Source organism: Pelophylax lessonae (assembly GCF_965119305.1).
Source record: "Pelophylax lessonae genome assembly, chromosome: 2".
In the NCBI taxonomy this organism is placed as follows: Eukaryota; Metazoa; Chordata; class Amphibia; order Anura; family Ranidae; genus Pelophylax; species Pelophylax lessonae.
The window spans coordinates 83,225,983-83,245,443 of NC_138769.1; positions in this window are offsets into that span (position 1 = coordinate 83,225,983).

Consider the following 19,461-nt stretch of genomic DNA (forward strand, 5'->3'; position numbering starts at 1 on the left):
ACAAAAACAAAACAAAAGTGACAAGTTCTTAGATATAATAGATGTGATCCTCTTCTTCTCCTTATCTCCAATACATGGTGATTAATAGCATTCGTTTAAAAAAGGAAAGTTACTTTGTACTTGTGAATATACTTTCAGTTGAGCTCATAAGAAATATCAATGACACTGTATTTCTGGCAAGAACAACAGGTATTTTCTTTAACCTCTTGGTGCTAGCCTGTTGTGGAAATTTTATTAGGACCAGTGTGGACATTTTTCAGGAAGTGTTTTATTTAGCTTGTCATTATGGCTCCTGTTGTCAGTTTGCTTGCAATACGCTCATTAGAGTGCATACAGGCGAAGCAGCATTGTGGAAAGACTACTGGCAATGAAAACCTTCCTTTAGATGTTTAGACACGTTCGCTCTACATAGACATCTCTGCCGGCGAACACTCCATGCGGTATGCGCGGGTCTGTTTGACGGTAGAGATCTATGTGTATTGCGGTGCTGAGTTCAAGGATCAAGCAGCAAGGAAAGGACCACCAGCGGGGGCCCTTGTATAATGTGCAGATTTGTTTGCTCAGTGGGGATATGTTTGCTTTGTGAAGTCAATATTGTTTTTATATCTCTCTGCCTTTATAAAGGGATACAAGCTCATGACTTTCTACTGTGCCTGATCACCATAGTGGAAACAGCATGGCTCTTTCCCTGCAGATAGCCACATATGTATAGGAACAGTAGTATAATCCTATTAGGCATTGTTCTCTGAGCCTGGCTGAGTGGGATTCACGCTAGTAGTAGTGGTGGAAGTGCATGCACGATTTTCATCAGGGCAGCATTCACAGTTCGACACGCTGGTTTCATTGTGTAGTGTTAGGCACAAATTCAGCTACACGTGGGTTTCATTGTTAACTGCCGTGTGCGGGTTTCCACACACCAACAGCGGGAAGCCGTGTACACTGTTCTGCTTGTTCACGATCGTGTACTGCTCCTTTCTATTATATATTTGAATGTATACGAATGTATACAGGTGTGTCATTGGTTGATTCTCTGTGAGTAACTTATGTCATGTGACTGTACATTCGGAACTGATTGGCTGATGTTGTATAGCCATCACTTCCTGCTGTTATCCCTGTGTTGTTCCATAAATAAACAGAGCTCAATGCTTTAGGCAGGACATTCTATTGAGCATCCAATGTGAAAACAGCCTGTGTGTCTGTATTACTTGGTACTGCCAGGACCATTAAAGGTGCTGGTATATAGTAACAGCTCGTTCCAGCCAATAAACGGCCCTGGTTGTTGGCAAATTTAATCACATACTGTTTTCCTACATCTCTTGTGTAATTTGGTGGTAAGATATTCTCAACAGAATTTCTAGTTTCACACATTTGTTCTGGGCACTACAAAGCCAGATGATTATCTCCTTATGGATTTTCTTCAAAGCAGAATAAAGGAATAATTGAGTTTATATTCCAGAGGAACACCTTCAGTTTGTTCCTATGGGAGAAAAAATAAACTTACCTTGCCTGTAGTCTAGCCCTGCTGTCAATTCTTGAAAGTCTGTTTGACTGTATAGGACTACATTGTTCATCATATTAGATATTATATTGAACATGTTGTTAAAATTAGCAATGTTATGAAAAACTCATATGAGTTCCCTCTCTGAAGTTTTCTATATGCTAAACCTCTTTCTGCCCATGCTATATCTGAAAGACGGCTACAGTGCGGGCCTAAATAGTCCGTGTACCATCCTCATGTGCATGAGCTGCCTGTGCACCCCCTTTGGGGCATGCGCACCTCACTCTGTGATCAGCAAGTCCACCAGACATGATCCTGGCCCCATACTGTGATGTAAACAGAGCCAGTAGTCAGCTTTTTTTGTTCCTCACGCTGACAGCTTCTGTCAGAGGGACATTGGTCCTGAAAAGCTAGATCCACTGCCCCCCTCACCTGTGGCCATCAGTGCTGACCAGTGCCACCTACCAGTACAAATCAGTGCCATCTATCAGTGTCCACCAGTGCCACCTATCAGTGCCCATCAATGCCCCCTTTCAATGCTCACCAGTGCCACCTATCAGTGGCGATACGTTCTGCCAATCAGTGCCTCATCGTTAGTGCTGCCTATCAGTGTCACCTACCCCATCAATGCCCCCTTTCAATGCTCACCAGTGCCACCTATCAGTGGCGATAAGTTCTGCCAATCAGTGCCTCATCGTTAGTGCTGCCTATCAGTGTCACCTACCAGTGTCTATTAGTGCCCATCAGTGCAACCTATCGGTGCCACCTATTAGTGCCCTTCAGTGCCACTTATTAGTGCCCTTCAGTGCCACATGTCAATTACCTTCAGTGCCGTCCATCACTGCCCATCAGTGCCACCCGTCGGTGCCAACCATCAGTACCACCTATCAGTGCCCCCTATCAGTGCCCACCAGTGCCACCTAATTTGTGTCCATCAGTGCCGCCTTATTAGTGCCCATCAGTGCAGCCTATCTGTGCCCATCAGTGCATCCTATCTGTGCCTATCAGTGCCACCTCATCAGCGCATATCAACGAAGGAGAAAAATTGCTTGTTTGCAAAATTTTAAAACAAACTATGAAAACTGTTTTTTTTTTTGTTTTCTGTTGTTTAGCAAGAAAAAAAACCCCGTAGTGATTAAATAGCACCAAAAGAAAGCTGTATTTGTTTTTAAAAAATAATTAAAAATTTCATTTTGGTACAGTGTAGCATGACCGCGCAATTATCATTCAAAGTGCGACAGCACTGAAAGCTGAAAATTGGCGTGGGCAGGAAGGGGGTTTAAGTGCCCAGTAGGCAAGTGGTTAAAAATGTTTGGTGGGCCAAATATCCATTACACCAATGGACATGTAATACTAACTTTGTTTTTACCTGATTGTATACAGCAAGTGAAATGCAAAGCTTGAAATTAGTTTTTATGCCAAGTAAAAAAATGTGGTAAATGTATAATATAATTGCAACAGAAAAAATGTTGCCACTTGTTGAAGCCCTTTTTTAGTTTAAATCAGGTGAATACATTCTTGATGCATCAAGACAAAAGGTGTTTAACGTGGTATAGTTTTCATTAGAACAGTCACAGCCTGAGCAGAAAGGCCTGTTACCTGCCAGCATGCCGGAAACAAGGACCAGGGCTCTGTGTGTGTGTAAACAGTGGCCTCTCTGCAAGGGTCCGGCCTGTTTTCTGCTAAGTAAGAGTCACTTAACAGTAAAGAGCAATAGCTTTGCTGATTGCATAGTTAAAGCTCTGACTCAGAAAGTGGTGTGTCAGACTTCTGCAGTGAGACCACTTATTTCAAAAAGAGAGATAGGGTTCTTATCTGCAACATGCTGACAGGGAACAGGACATGTCTGCTTTCTAATAAAACAAGTAAAGAAATAAAACAAACTGTATGACTTTGCACATTGTTTGTTCTTTATGCACCTGAAATACATTTAGCTGATTTAAACTGAAAGTTCAGTTGATCTTTATTCCATGTGTTTCTAAATGTTTAAAGACTAGGGATAAGTTTCGAGTTCAAGTCGAACATAAGTTCGACTCGAACATTGGCTGGTCGCTGAATGACGAACAAATGTGCTTCTTTGCGGGAAATTTGAGCGCCTGCATTCATAATGCACTGCGTGCGCGTGGCGCGTGCAGTGCATTATGTGATTGGCCAAAGCATGCACCCTGACCTCCATGCTTTGACCAATCAAATCATCTCTGCCATGATTGGACAAAGACAGGCTGACTTTTCCTAATCATGGCTCAGGGGCTAAGTAAAAGCCCCACACTATATAAAAGCTGCTCGCACAGCAGCCACATGTAGTGTGACTGTGCGGACGAGATAGCAAGTAGTTGAGGCCAGTGGCGGCAGGTGAAGTTTTAAGATGGTGGGGTGCAAGACCCCACCCTTCCATTTTGACCCCTCCCATTTCTCAGAAGCCCCACCCCTTATAGGCTCCACCCATTTGTCCCCTGTATTTTGCTTGCGTGAACAAATTCTCCCAATATATCACATATTAAGGGGATCCATCAGTACTAGTATATCCCATAATAGGGAGCAGGGGCCCTATTATGGGATATACTGTGAGAGACACCCTATTATGGGATACACTGACTGAGAGTGGCACAAACCCCACAGTACAGACCCCCCAGCACAAACCCCTCAAGCACAAACCGTGCACAAACCCCTCAAGCACAAACCCCCTAGCACAAACCCCACAGTACAGGCCCCCTAGCACAAACCCCACAGTACAGGCCCCCTAGCAAAAACCCCACAGTACAGACCCCCTAGCAAAAACCCCACAGTACAGACCCCCATGCACTAATCCCACAGTACAGGCCCCCTAGCACAAACCCCAGAGTACAGGCCCCCTAGTACAAACCCTACAGTACAGACCCCCTAGCACTAATCCAACAGTACAGACCCCCTAGCACTAATCCAACAGTGCAGGCCCCTAGCACAAACCCCCTAGCACAGACCCCCTAGCACTAATCGCACAGTGCAGGCCCCCTAGCACAAACCCCACAGTACAGGCCCCCTAGCACAAACCCCACAGTACAGGCCCCCTAGCACAAACCCCACAGTACAGGCCCCCTAGCACTAATCCCACAGTACAGACCCCCTAGCACTAATCCCACAGTACAGGCCCCCTAGCACAAACCCCACAGTACAGGCCCCCTAGCACAAACACCACAGTACAGGCCCCCTAGCACAAACCCTACAGTACAGACCCCCTAGCACTAATCCAACAGTACAGACCCCCCTAGCACTAATCCAACAGTGCAGGCCCCCTAGCACAAACCCCACAGTACAGACCCCCTAGCACTAATCCCACAGTACAGGCCCCCTAGCACGAACCCCACAGTACAGGCCCCCTAGCACAAACCCCACAGTACAGGCCCCCTAGCACTAATCCCACAGTACAGACCCCCTAGCACTAATCTAATAGTGCAGGCCCCCTAGCACAAACCCCACAGTACAGGCCCCCTAGCATTATTCCCACAGTACAGACCCCCTAGCATAAACCCCACAGTACAGGCCCCCTAGCACAAACCCCACAGTACAGGCCCCCTAGCACAAACCCCACAGTACAGGCCCCCTTGCAATGCAGTGACCAGTGTACATGTCCCCTTTCAATGTAGTGATCAGCAACATGCTGTAATGTTCCGGTACCTTTGGTACCCTAAATTACTCTTTTCACAAGTGTATGCGCCCCACCATTCTCTTTTAGAAAGGTGCGCATACACCTTTAAGACTGAAGCTGTCATCACTCAGTGCCGGACTAGATGGCTATTTAAATCGCCGGTTCTCACTCACATGTGTTCGTTCAAACACCCTTACCTGGATGCTAACTTGGCTTGAAGCTTTCGTGCTTGCAAGCATACCTCGCTGCGCTGATCCCTGCATCCCGCTTCCGGATCATCCGCTCCTTCTGAACCAACCTTCGGCTGTATTGCTATTAGTGCTAAGTACCCCGCAGGGGAACCCTCTATAAACTTATACTAAGCTTACACTATCTAGCTCTGCATAGTAAAGACTATTTATCACATCTGCCTATCTAGATTGCTAGCTCTTAAGACTACTGCTACTTATTCCTGCACTGGGTTGATCTCTCTTGTATGTCCACCTGCTACTCTGTCATCTGCTACCATACATGATTGCTAAACCTACCTGCATCCATCTGCTACTGTCTTACCTTCAAGTGTCTGTCACCTACCACCTCCACTCAACCTGTCTCTTAAATCTTCATCACTGTGTTACTACATACATAAAGTCACTCTAGGAACCAGCTTGTTGAGTGTGTGTATTTACTAGCTGAATTAAGACCTTCCACACATGATGAGTCATTGAGGTTGGGAATGGTATCTCAGCATCTCTCTTACATGACTACTGAAGTGGAATATTTCTGCAGCTGAAAATCCACACCATACATGAAACGCAGGAGCGTTACAGATTGAACAAACCCACACTTCACCACTTCATCCAGTCGCCTTTTTTTCTAAATCCCTAAGCAGTCCCGAGATAAATTACCCCGTGGGTGAAAAGGAACTGCTTGCTATAAAATTGGCTCTGGAGAATTGGCGACATTTACTCGAAGGCACCCAATTACCAATAATTATATACACGGACCATAAAAACCTCCAATATCTTCAGACTAGCAAAACTCTCTTGCACCGACAGGTACGATGGTCACTATTCTTTCTAAGGTTTAACTTCCTAGTGACTTACACACCTGCAGATAAGAACAAAAAGGCGGATGCACTATCACGACTAACTGAAGAAAACTACTTTGAAATCCCTTCCGTTCCTATAATACCTCACAAACGCATTATTGGAGTTGTCCGTTCCTTGAAGGAAGAGGTTTTGCATGGTATAAGTTTGGATTCACCCCCACCACAACTAAATACTGATGCAGAAGGCTTCCTCTACTACAACGACAAACTTTACATACCACCTGCCCTACGCACCAAGATCTTGGAATTATCTCATGATGTGCCTATGGCAGGACATATGGGTATGACAAAGACTCTTAATTTGATTTCCCGGCAATTCTGGTGGCCTGACATGAAAACATCTATACAAAAATTCGTCTCTTCATGCAATGTCTGTGCCAGGTTCAAAATTGACACTACGAGACCATCCGGTCTACTATGCAGTCTACCAATACCCCAAACTCCATGGGAAGTTTTGTCCTTGGACTTCATCGTAGAATTGCCTCTTTCCAAAGGATTTAATACCATCTTGGTGTCAGTGGACCATCTGACAAAGATGGCACATTTCATTGCTATTCGCAGACTACCTTCGTCCAAACAAACGGCAGAACTCCTGATGAAACATGTCTTTAGATTACATGGTATCCCAAAAACTCTTCTGTCTGACCGTGGATCCCAATTTATTTCTAAGTTCTGGCAAGAACTATGTCACATACTACGGATCGAGCGGAAGCTCACTTCTCCTTACCATCCGCAGACCAACGGACAGACTGAAAGAGTCAACCAATGCATCGAGCGGTATTTACGTTGTTACACTTCTTACCAACAGGATGATTGGGTGGATCTTCTCCCTCTGGCAGAATTTGCCTACAACAACGCAACCCACAGTACAACCAAACAGAGTCCATTCTACTTGAACTATGGGTTTCATCCCTCTATTCTTCCACCACGCATCCTTCCTTCAAACAACCCAGTAGCCTCAGACTATCTTACCCAAATAAAGGATTCTCTGGGTTTATTAAATACTACCATTGCACACGCTCACAGTCAACAAAAGAAGTACTATGATCTTCGCAGAAGACCTTCTCCACAGTACACTATCGGGGACCTCATTTGGCTCTCAACAAAAAATTTAAGACTGAAGATCCCTAGCAAAAAGCTTGGACCTCTGTTCTTGGGACCTTTCCCAATCAAAAAACTTATTGGAAAAGCTGCAGTACAGCTTACATTGCCAATAGACCTAAAAATCCATCCCATTTTCCATGTGTCGCTACTGAAGCCCCATGTTCCGGACCAAGGAATAAGGCCTAATATTCCACCTCCGCCTCCTGTACAAGTTGAAGGTGGAGAAGAATACGAGATAAAAGAGATTCTGGATTCTCGTATCTACAGAAGAAGACTTCAGTACTTGGTTAGATGGAAGAACTATGGGCCCCAAGACGACACCTGGCTAAACACCTCTGAAATACATGCCCCTAGATTAATCCGCAATTTTCATGCGAGATACCCAGACAAACCAGCTCCAGAGGCCTTCAGGAGCCGGCCTTAAGGGGGGGTATTGTAATGTTCCGGTACCTTTGGTACCCTAAATTACTCTTTTCACAAGTGTATGCGCCCCACCATTCTCTTTTGGAAAGGTGCGCATACACCTTTAAGACTGAAGCTGTCATCACTCAGCGCCGGACTAGATGGCCATTATACTCACATGTGTTCGTTCAAACACCCTTACCTGGATGCTAACTTGGCTTGAAGCTTTCGTGCTTGCAAGCATACCTCGCTGACGGAACCTCGCTGCGCTGATCCCTGCATCCCGCTTACGGATCATCCGCTCCTCCTGAACCAACCTTCGGCTGTATTGCTATTAGTGCTAAGTACCCCGCAGGGGAACCCTCTATAAACTTATACTAAGCTTACACTATCTAGCTCTGCATAGTAAAGACTATTTATCACATCTGCATATCTAGATTGCTAGCTCTTAAGACTACTGCTACTTATTCCTGCACTGGGTTGATCTCTCTTGTATGTCCACCTGCTACTCTGTCATCTGCTACCATACATGATTGCTAAACCTACCTGCATCCATCTGCTACTGTCTTACCTTCAAGTGTCTGTCACCTACCACCTCCACTCAACCTGTCTCTTAAATCTTCATCACTGTGTTACTACATACATAAAGTCACTCTAGGAACCAGCTTGTTGAGTGTGTGTATTTACTAGCTGAATTAAGACCTTCCACACATGATGAGTCATTGAGGTTGGGAATGGTATCTCAGCATCTCTCTTACATAACTACTGAAGTGGAATATTTCTGCAGCTGAAAATCCACACCATACATGAAACGCAGGAGCGTTACACATGCCCCTTTCAATGCAGTGACCAGCATACATGCCCCCTTTCAATGTAGTAACCAGCGTACATGCCCCCTTTAATGTAGTGTCCAGCATACATGCAGCCTTCAATGTAGTGACCAGCATACATGCCCCCTTCAATGTAGTGACCAGCATACATGCCCCCTTCAATGTAGTGTAGTATGTAGTCTGATCGCACACAGCCCCATCATGCTGTAGACTGCACATACCTGAGCTGTCAATAGTGCTACAGTACCATAGTAAGCGAAGTGTAATGTGTGTGATCCCCCATGCAGCATGCACTGACACCCTGATACTGTATGATTACACATCATGCATTAGGCCCCCCATTATACCTGAGCTGTCCATGGTGCTTGGTGCTTCATTTTACAATATAACATCTGACAAAAATGTGTATAATCCCCCATACAGCCTTTAATGACACCCTGATCCCATATAATCACACATCATGCATATCACAACCTCCCCCCACAAATTATACTGGAGAAGTGCATGGTGCTACAGCTCTATAGCACCAGAATATACATACATGTAATGTACATGGTCCCCCATACAGCTGACACCCTCTTATCCTATGATCACGCATTATGCTATCCAAGGCATTTCAGCTTTATAGAACAATATATGATATATATATATATATATATATATATATATTCATATGTGTATTCTCCCCCTCGCGGCATATCATGAATAGACACCCTGATCCTGTTATCATGAATTTGTCTCTCCCCCCCCATTATGCCTGGGGTGTCCATGGTGCTGCAGCCTAATAACAGAACCATAATAAGGGGTGTGTGATGTCAATGAACCCCCCATGCAGCATGCACCAGCCGGATCCCCTCTAATCACACATGCATTAGGCCCCCCATTTTACCTGGGGCTTGTAGTACAATATACTATGTATAATGTATATAAACCCCCCCTCCCCTCCATGCAGCATGCACTGACACCTGATATTGTCTGATCATACATCATACATAACCCCCCCCCCCCATTATACTGAGCTGTCCATGGTGCTGCAACCTATCAGTGCCATAATATGGGGTGTCTAATGTCTACAGACCCCCCCATACAGCATGCACTGACCCCTGATCACCCACAGCCCCTCCATGCCCTGACCCACGATCACCCACAGCCCCTCAATGCACCGACCCCCCTCCATGCACCGATCCCCCACAGCCCCTCAATGCACCAACCCCCCTCCATGCACCAATCCCCCACAGCCCCTCCATGCACCGACCCCCGATCCCCCACAGCCCCTCCATGCACCGACCCCCCTCCATGCACCGACCCCTCTCCATGCACCGACCCCCCTCCATGCACTAGGCCGGGAGGTACCTGAGCTGTCCATGGTGCTGAAGTCACTGTGTCGGCTCGGGCTCCTGGCTGCCACCGCTGTTGCTGCTGGAGAGGCTCCTCCAGATGGCGCCGCCACGCTTACTCCTTGACGGCTCCCCGGCCGCTGCCTGCCGCCTCCTCCGCTACTGACCTCCCCGTTGCTGTCCACCAGCTGCAAAGACTCATAACCACACGCGGGCCACAGCTCTGCTCTCTGCTCTCGGCACCGGCGGGCGGCAAGGTGATCACGTGGCGCCGGTACGGTGAGTGACTGGCGCACGCACCGCCCCCACGCTTCACGTCACCAGGTCCCGGGATGTCCTCCTGTGTGATTGGTCCAGGCTGGAGTCTGGACCAATCACAGCCATGACATCAGTAAAGTGGGGAGTGTCAGGGCGCATTGCTCTGCGCCTCGATGACCCCCAGAAGGACGCCAATCGGCGCCCTAGTGGGCTAAAAATGGGAGTTTTTTTTAATCTTTTTTTCCTGGCCACAGATGGGGGGGGGGCGGCGCCCCTGCGCCCCCTATAGACAGGCCACCACTGTTTGAGGCAGGGAGAGGATCGTGTTTGAGACAGGGAGAGGACACTAATTTGCAGTTTATCAGGCAGTGCAGTGTAATCTAATTGTAGACATTGCTAGCAGTGAGTTAGGCAGGGAGATGATCGTGTTTTTCAGCCAGGGAGAGGATTGTGTTTAAAGCAGAGAGAGGAGAGTCATTTGCAGTTTATCAGACAGTGCAGTGTAGTCTATTAGAGACATTGCTAGCAGTAAGTTAGGCAGGGAGAGAGATGTGTGCTTTTTACAAGTTTAGAGATCAGATAGTGAAGTATATTCAGTAGTGCAGTATATACCATATAGACTATATACCATATATTGATCTCTATCTATATATAGGACAAATGATTAGAAATCAGGCCATTCATTATCTATCCGTCAGTTCAGTGCACCCTATATTGATCTCTATCTATATATAGGACAACTGATTAGATATCAGGCCATTGAGTATATATCGGTCAGTTCATTGTACACTATATTGATCTCTATCTACATAAAGGACAATTGATTAGATAATAGGCCATTCATTATCTATCGGTCAGTTCAGTGTACCCTATATTGATCTCTATCTATATATAGGACAATTGATTAGATATCAGGCCATTCAGTATCTATTGGTCAGTTCAGTACATATCAGCAGTGCATTATATATATATATTATATATTGATCAACCAGTAATAAAACCCCCCCAAAATCCACATCATGTCCAAAAGGCCAATAAGGAGAGGCAGATGCTCAAAGGCCACGAAAAGAGGGCAAGCAGCCCTTTTTTTCAGTATCCACGGTGAAAAGTGGTGTTCACAGTCAATGCGGTGCATCCTCTGCAGGCGGGGCACATCCATCCTTTTTTTCCCGGTGCTGGCCGTGTTATTTAGCCACAATATGTAGAAGAGTTGGTGGAGTGGATAAATAAGCCGTCCTCATCCTCCTCGTCCTCTGACACCCTCGCTCACACTAGTTTGCCTTCCACCGCAGCTGCCAAAGCAGCCCGTTCAAACAGGCTCCTTCTCCACAGCTACTCCTTCTGTCGCTTCACCATCATGCACGGAGGAGTCACCTGAACTATTTGATCATAGTGTCAGTAACATGCTGCTGGAGGATGCGCAGCAATTTGAAAGTTGTGATGTTGGTTTGCAGGTTGATGAAGGGCATAACGTGAGCCTAGAGAGGGGGTGTGACAATGACGGACAAGAACCTAGCAGTCATGTTCCCACAGCTGCAGCATACTGCCAAGTTTGCTCCAGTGACGAGGAGGGAGGGGATGATTAGGTCACTGACTATACTTGGGTGCCTGACAGGATAGAGGAGGAAAGTGAGGGGGAGGAGGAGGCACAACTCTAATGAGGCAGGATGTGCTCCAGGGGCCGCCATAGGAGTAGCCAACCTATTGCATCACAGCACAGAGCTCCACACTCCCCGCAGACTTTAAAAGTTTATTAGTGTGGGCTTTTTTCAGCACATGTGCAGTATACTGCAGCATTGCTGTTTGCAACATCTGTCTGAAGTGGATTAAGTGTAGCCAGAACACCAGCAGCTTGGGCACCACATGCTTGACAAGGCATATGACGACCTGCAATGCAGTCCGTTGGCAACAGCACCTCAAAGAGCCACAAGATCAAAATAAGCATACTGCACCTTGCACCTCATCTGGGATCTATAACCCTATACCTCACGTCTTCCCAAATACCTGCATTGAGAGGGATGATGGTATAGCAATGAGTGCCACAGAAACTTGCACCCAATCTGCTAGAAGTACACCACTGCTTGATTTGAACAGCAGGCATATTTCACTACCCCAGTTGTTGAACCATAGAAAGAAATACGGTCCCTGCCATCCACAAGCTCAGCGTCTTAATGTTAGATTGGCCAAATTACTAGCACTACAATTGTTGCCTTTTCATCTGGTAGACTCTGCTCCCTTTCGCGAATTTGTGGAATGTGCTGTACCACAGTGGCAGGTACCAAAAAAGACATTTCTTTTTGCTTAAGGCCATTCCGGCTCTCTACCGTCATGTGGAAGGTAATGTTTTGGCCTTGTTGGATAGAGCACTCAGCAGGAAAGTTCACATTACTGCTGACTCTTGGTCCAGCAGGCATGGACAGGGATGTTACATTTCCTTCACGGCGCACTGGGTAACTCTGCTGGCAGATGGGAAGGATGCAGGACAGGGCTCAGTGTTGCAGCTTGTTTTGCCACCATGCCTCCAAAAATCTGGTGCTGGGTCTAACACATCTGGCTACTAGGGATCGACCAATTATCGGTTTGGCCGATAATTGGCGGCCGATATTCACTTTTTTTCAAGTATCGGTATCGGCCACAAATTAAGCCGATATGACCGATATTTCTGCCTCCGGAGGGGAAGGGGGGTGGGGACTAGAACGCTGCCTGATAACACAAAAAGCAGGGTTCTTCTGCTTACCTGGGGTAGGCACTGTCATACGAAGTCCCGCCTCCTAGACCGGCTCCTACTTATGATAGACAGCACACTGGTGATGTCTATCATACCCACGTCGGGTAAGTAAAAGAACCCTGCTCTGTGTAATCAGGCGGCACTCCAATCCCCATGCACTGGTCACTCTGCATTGATGGGGGCACTGGTCACTCTGCATTGATGGGGCACTGGTCACTCTGCATTGATGGGGGCACTGGTCACTCTACATTGATGGGGCACTGGTCCCTCTGCATTGGATGGGGGCACTGGTCACTCTGCATTGATGGGGGCACTGGTCACTCTGCATTGGATGGGGGCACTGGTTACTCTGCATTGATGGGGACACTGGTCACTCTGCATTAGATGTGTGATTGAATGTGCAGAATATCGGCCCATATCGGCCGATACCGATACGTTGTGACCAAAATTTCGGTATCGGCCATAGAAAACCATATTGGTTTATCCCTACTGGCTACTCCACCACCTCCTCCTCTTCTTCTTCCTCCATGTTCTCTTCTGCTCAATTGTCCTCTGAAGCAGCAGTGCTCCCTAAGCATTCAAGGGGCTACACAAGCAGTCAGGCTAAAAGATGCCATGTCGTGCTTCAGTTGGTCTGTCTAGGGATAGGAGTCACACCAGGGCAGAGATTCTGTCAGCTCTGCAGGGGCAGGCTCAGACGCCATGACAGCTTGAGCCAGGAATTGTTGTATGCGACGATGGCACTGACCTTCTTTTCACCCCCGACAGGGACACTTAACACATGTTCCATGCTTGACAAATGTCCTGAATCTGGTGGTGCAGCGTTTCTTGACCAGATACCCGGGCTTCCAAGATCTCCTGAGGCAGGCCAGAAAAAGTCTGTGGCCATTTCAGGCATTGATACAATGCCAGTGCTCGCTTATCTGACATTCCATGGGAATTCAACCTGCCCACCAACCGCCTCATTTGTGACATGCCCACCAGGTGGAACTCAACGTTGGAAATGCTACAGTGGCTGCACATGCAGCAGAGGGCCATCAATCAGTACCTGTGTGAGTATGGCTCAAGGACAGGCTCAGGGGAGCTTGGCTTTTTTTCGCCATGCCAGTGGCTTTTGATAAAGGATGCATGCACCGTCCTGCCCCCTTTTGAGGAGGCCACAAGGATGGTGAGCTGGGACAATGCATGCATCAGTGACACTATCCCTCTAGTCTACCTGCTGGAGCACATGCTTTGTGGAATCATGGACAGGGCACTTTAGGCAGAACAGTAGGAGGAAGAGAAGGACTTCCTTTCTACACAAGGCCCTCTTTATGCAGATATCATGCCTGCAGGGACACAAAACAAAAAGGAGAAAGAGGAGGAGGAGGATTGTGGTAGCATGGATGTAGAGGATAGCATACAGCTGTCTGCAGGGGATGGTTTTGATTCCCCAGAAACCCCAGGAGTTGTACGTGGTTGGAGAGAGGTTGCTCCTGCTGACAATGTCATCCTTAGTGACCCAGATGACTCATGAAGAAGCTCATGCCTCCTAAAACATTGCATGGGCTCCCTGATTCTGCAAAGCCTGCAAAAGGACCAGAGGATTCGTGCTATCAAAGAGAGGGATAATTACTGGTTGGCAACCCTTCTTGATCCACGTTACAAGGGTAAAGTTGCAAAGCTCATCCTGCCTTCGCAGAGGGAGCAGAGGATGAAACATCTTGAGGAGGCCTTGAAAACAAATGTGTGTAACATCTTTCCAGACACTGGGAGGTTAACATTCTCTGGACGTGTTTCTGAGGCATCTTCAGCCAAAGGAGGAGCTGTGGAGAAGGCGGCGGCTGACCAATGCCTTTAAACAGTTCTTTAGTCCTCAGCAGCACCCAGGGCTGTTAGGTTTAAGCAACCATCGGCAGCATCTCCATCATATGGTGCATGATTATCTAGGGGAAAGAGTAAACTTGGAGATCTTTCCAAGTGAGCAGCCACTGGGTTACTGGGTCTTGAGGATGGAGCACTGGCCAGAACTTGCTCAACATGCAATGGAGCTACTGGCCTGCCCTGCTTCCAGCATGCTTTCCCAATGGACACTCAGTGCTGCTGGAGGTTTTGTGATGGACAAATGAGTGCGTCTGTCCACAGACTCTGTTGACCAGCTGACTTTTATCAAAATTAATCAGTCCTGGATCAACAGCAACTATCAAGCCCCTGATGCTGATGTAACTGATTGAATTTACTAGGGGTCTGCCATCCCTTGAAGACTGCATATGCTGCCTAACCTATTCCTCATCCTTGATTCTGCTAGCTTCCCACAATGTTTTTGGTTTAGGTCACCACCAACCCCCAAGGCCTAATTTTTCTGCACTTGTATGACAGGTGCATACAATTTAAATTTTGTATGTAATTTTTAACAGCAGGCCCTGTCCCTGTGCCCTGCGCCTAGCAAGAGTAACTGTGGGGGGTTATGGTGTTCAGGCACCACCAACAGCAAAGGCCCAATTTTTGGCACCTGTATGACAAGTACATGCGATTTCAAATTTGTGTGGAATTCTTACCAGAAGATACCGTTCCTGCACCCAGCAAGAGTAACTGTGAGGGGTTATGGTGTTCTGGCACCACCAACAGCAAAGGCCCAATTTTTGGCACCTGTATGACAAGTACATGCGATTTAAAATTTGTATGGAATTCTTACCAGCAGGTCCCGTTCCTGTGCCCAGCAAGAGTAACTGTGAGGGGTATTGTGTTGAGGCACCACCAACCCCAAAGACCCAATTTCAATTTCAGTTCCTGTCGGTACAAACCTTCCAGGTCCCCATCACTCCAGCAGGTTTGCATAGCCGACACCCAACCTTGGCCAGGTCAGATGACAGCACAGCGCCCACACTAGATCACTGATAAGAACACATACAACACTTGATCTTTGCAAATTTCAGTATGGTATGGAATGGTATGGAATTTTTACCAGCATGGCCCGTTCCTGTGCCTAGCAAGAGTAACTGCGAGGGTTTGCGGTGTTCAGGCACCACCAACACCCAAGGCCCAATTTTTCTGCACCTCTATGACAACTGACAAGTATGTGCAATTTCAAATTTGTATGGAATTCTTACCAGCAGGTCCCGTTCCTGCGCCCAGCACGAGTAATTGCGATGGGTTGCGGTGTTCAGGCACCACCAACAACCAAGGCCCAATTTTTCTGCACCTGTATGACAAGTACATGCAATTTCAAAATTTGTATGGAATTTTTAGCAGCAGGGCCTGCTCCTGCACCCAGCAAGAATAACTGCGAGGGGTTGCGGTGTTCAGGCACCACCAACAACCAAGGCCCAATTTTTCTACACCTCTATGACAAGTACATACAATTTCAAAATTTTTATGGAATTTTTAGCAGCAGGGCCCATTCCAGTTACAAGAGTAACTGTGAGGGGTTACGGTGTTCAGGCACCACCAACAACCAAGGCCCAATTTTTCTGCACCTGTATGACAAGTACAGGGCATTTGAAATTTGTATGTATGATTGTATATGACATTTTTTCCTTTAGAAATGTCAGTATTGCTGCAGCAGGCTACATACATCGTAGAGATGTGCTACTTTACAGGCACATTAAGGGGACCCACCAGGCACGATATTTGAAGGAATTTTTCATTTTTATAGTTTCACTTTAAGCCTCATTAAAATCAGTAAATCACTGCTCCTTTAAAAACGATTGTTTTAAAAAAACAAAAATTGCATTGCTACATGTGTCCCAGGTCATTACCCGGACCCCCATACACTTTTTTTTGGGCAATAACTTGCATTTAAGCCTTCAAAATTACAACATTTGATTTTTGACGTTCGAGTTCCTTAAACTTCAACTGAGTTTTGTTGTTCGAACAAACTTTTCCCCTGTTCGCAGTATTCTGGTGTGAGCCAAACAGGGGGGTGTTCGGCTCATCACTACTCCCCAAGTGAATTTCTACATGAGACTCAACAGGGTTTTAAGGTGTTGGGGGGGTAGGAATAGGTAGCGCACAAAATATGTAGAGATGGGAGCGGATCTGTCAAGAGACAGATAACATTGTCTGCAAATAGGTTGATTACATGTGGGTTAGATTCAAACTGGAATCCAGTGATTGGAGGATTTGCGCGGATCGCTTCAGCGAGTGGTTCTATCATCAGGTTGAAGAAGGATGGCGAAAGAGGGCAACCCTGTTGAGTCCGATTGGAAAGGAGACCGGAGGTGTAGACCTGCGCAGTAGGACAAGAATATAATGCCAACACTGCATTGATAATAGGGCAGTAAAACCCAAATTTGGATAGAACCATTGACATTTATCCCCAATGGACTCTATTGAACGCCTTCTCCGCATCAATGTAAAGTAGCAGAGAAGGCGTTCAAGTTTTTTCAGCATAGTGAATAATGTGCAAAATTCTTCTTATGACATCCGCAGTTTGTCTCCCCTTTACAAATCCCATCCGGTCACGTTGGATAAGGGATGGGATGATATCAATTAGGCTTTTAGCTAGCAGTGTGGCATATACCTTAATATCAGAATTTAGCAATAATATCGGTCTGAAATTGTGTGTGGATTTCCTCCTTTGCAAGTATGCTCCGGGGATACCTGACAGGGATACCTGACAGGTTGGAACTTTTTCACGTCTTTAGAATCCACATATCCACATTGGATTTTAATGTAAGTTACATGAAAGAGTATTTACAGTATGTTATTGAGATTTTATAGAGTTTGCTATACAGAGTTGGGATGGACCGGCAATTGAAAATATCCCAGGTTTATACCAAGGACCCTATGTGATAGGATATTAAGCTCTCTGAATATGGATTTTATGCTGAAGTTAATCAAATTACATGTTTTTTTAAAATACTTTATGAAATTGTGGGTGGAGGACTTCTTTAGACCATGAGATTATGTGTAACAGTGTGTAGAGGAAATTACTTGCCTAGGAATGAGAAAGTTCTAGCCCACCACCGATGTACAGACTTAGACAATGTCTTTAGTAAGCAATATTTAGCACTAGTTTGCAAGAGTTATACTTAGACTCTGGGGAGATGAGCACAGAGGGGGCGGTAATTTTGGGGATAGAGGCACCCACCCATAAGAAGGGAATTATGTCCTATCAAGAGATACCATAATTGAGTGCCACCTTTATTTGTCATGTGATATCCTATACTGTGCATCATTATATCCTGTAATCTGGTTTTGTATAAAAGTTTGTATGCAAAGATTAAACATTGAAAATCATACTGATTTCTAATGTAAGTTTGAGGTGTTACCCGTAAAGAAGGTAAAGAGGTTAACCTGAGAATACATATAAAGTATAAGTTAAAGTGTTTTACAATGTACCCCATACCCATTCGCATTGGGAGGGGGGTCCGGGACCTGGGGCCCCCTTGTTAAAGAGAGCTTCTAGATTCCGATAAGCCCCCTGCCCGCAGACCCCCACAACCACCAGCCAGGGTTGTCGGAAAGAGGCCCTTGTCCTCATCAACATGGGGGCAAGGTGCTTTGGGGTGGGGGTGCAGAGCCCCCCTGCCCCAAAACACCCAACCCCCATGTTGAGGGCGTGTGGCCTGGTATGATCCGGGGGGGGGGGCTCGCTCACCCCCTCCCCTTTCCTGGCCTGCTGGGCTGCATGCTTGGATAAGGGTCTGGTATTGATTTTGGGGGGCCCCATGCTGTTTTTTCGGCATGGGGCTCCCCTCAGAATCCATACCAGACCTGAAGAGCCTTGTTTGAAAAAACAACAATATCTCTCCTGCGCTCAAGTGGTATGTGGGAAGGTGAATCTTCTAGGCGGTTTTATGACACAAATGAAGTGGTCTTGCTGCCCCCCTCAGAACCAAGGGAATCCAAAAGCCACTACAAGAAAACAACAAGAGAAGGGCGCACCGACCTTGTGCATTACCACTTAAAAGTTTATTAAAATCAAAGAAGGGTAGCGTACAATATACTCAGTGGCGATTTTGGCTCTGAGGAAGAGGGTCCTCCCTCAAAACGCGTAAGCCACATCAGGTTTTGAGGACGCCATCATGCTATCCAGCAGTAGAGAAGTGTCCTGGAAGCGAGCGGTGCCCATTTCCTATATGCTTGTTCATATGCTACGTTTGTGAGTATATTGTACGCTACCCTTCTTTGATTTTAATAAACCTTTAGGTGGTAATGCACAAGGTCGGTGCGCCCTTCTCTTGTTGTTTTCTTGTAGAGCCTTGTTTGGAACCTGGGGGGGGGGACCCCATGCCGTGGAATTCCCCCTCAAGATTCTCAAATCGCAAGTCGAACCGCAAGTAATGTGACTTCCATTCAAATCAATAGGCTCCCATAGGGAACTATTATTTTTCACATAAAAAAAAAAAAACCTAAAATGTTGCTTAACGCTGTATAAGCAACGTTAAGCAATGTTTTTCAGCCTTTAGCAGCGTAAGGCGTTTCTACAGCTTGATGCTACAGCTCCAGAACGCACTGGTCCTGGGTTTTTTTTACAGCTCAAAAACGCCTATGCCATTTGGAGCTCCTAAAAGCTCTATGTGGGCATGAGGCCGTAGAATAACATGGATGGGTGATTTGCAGCTGCAAAAAAAAAGTCTGACGCTGCAAAAAACGCCCTGTGTGC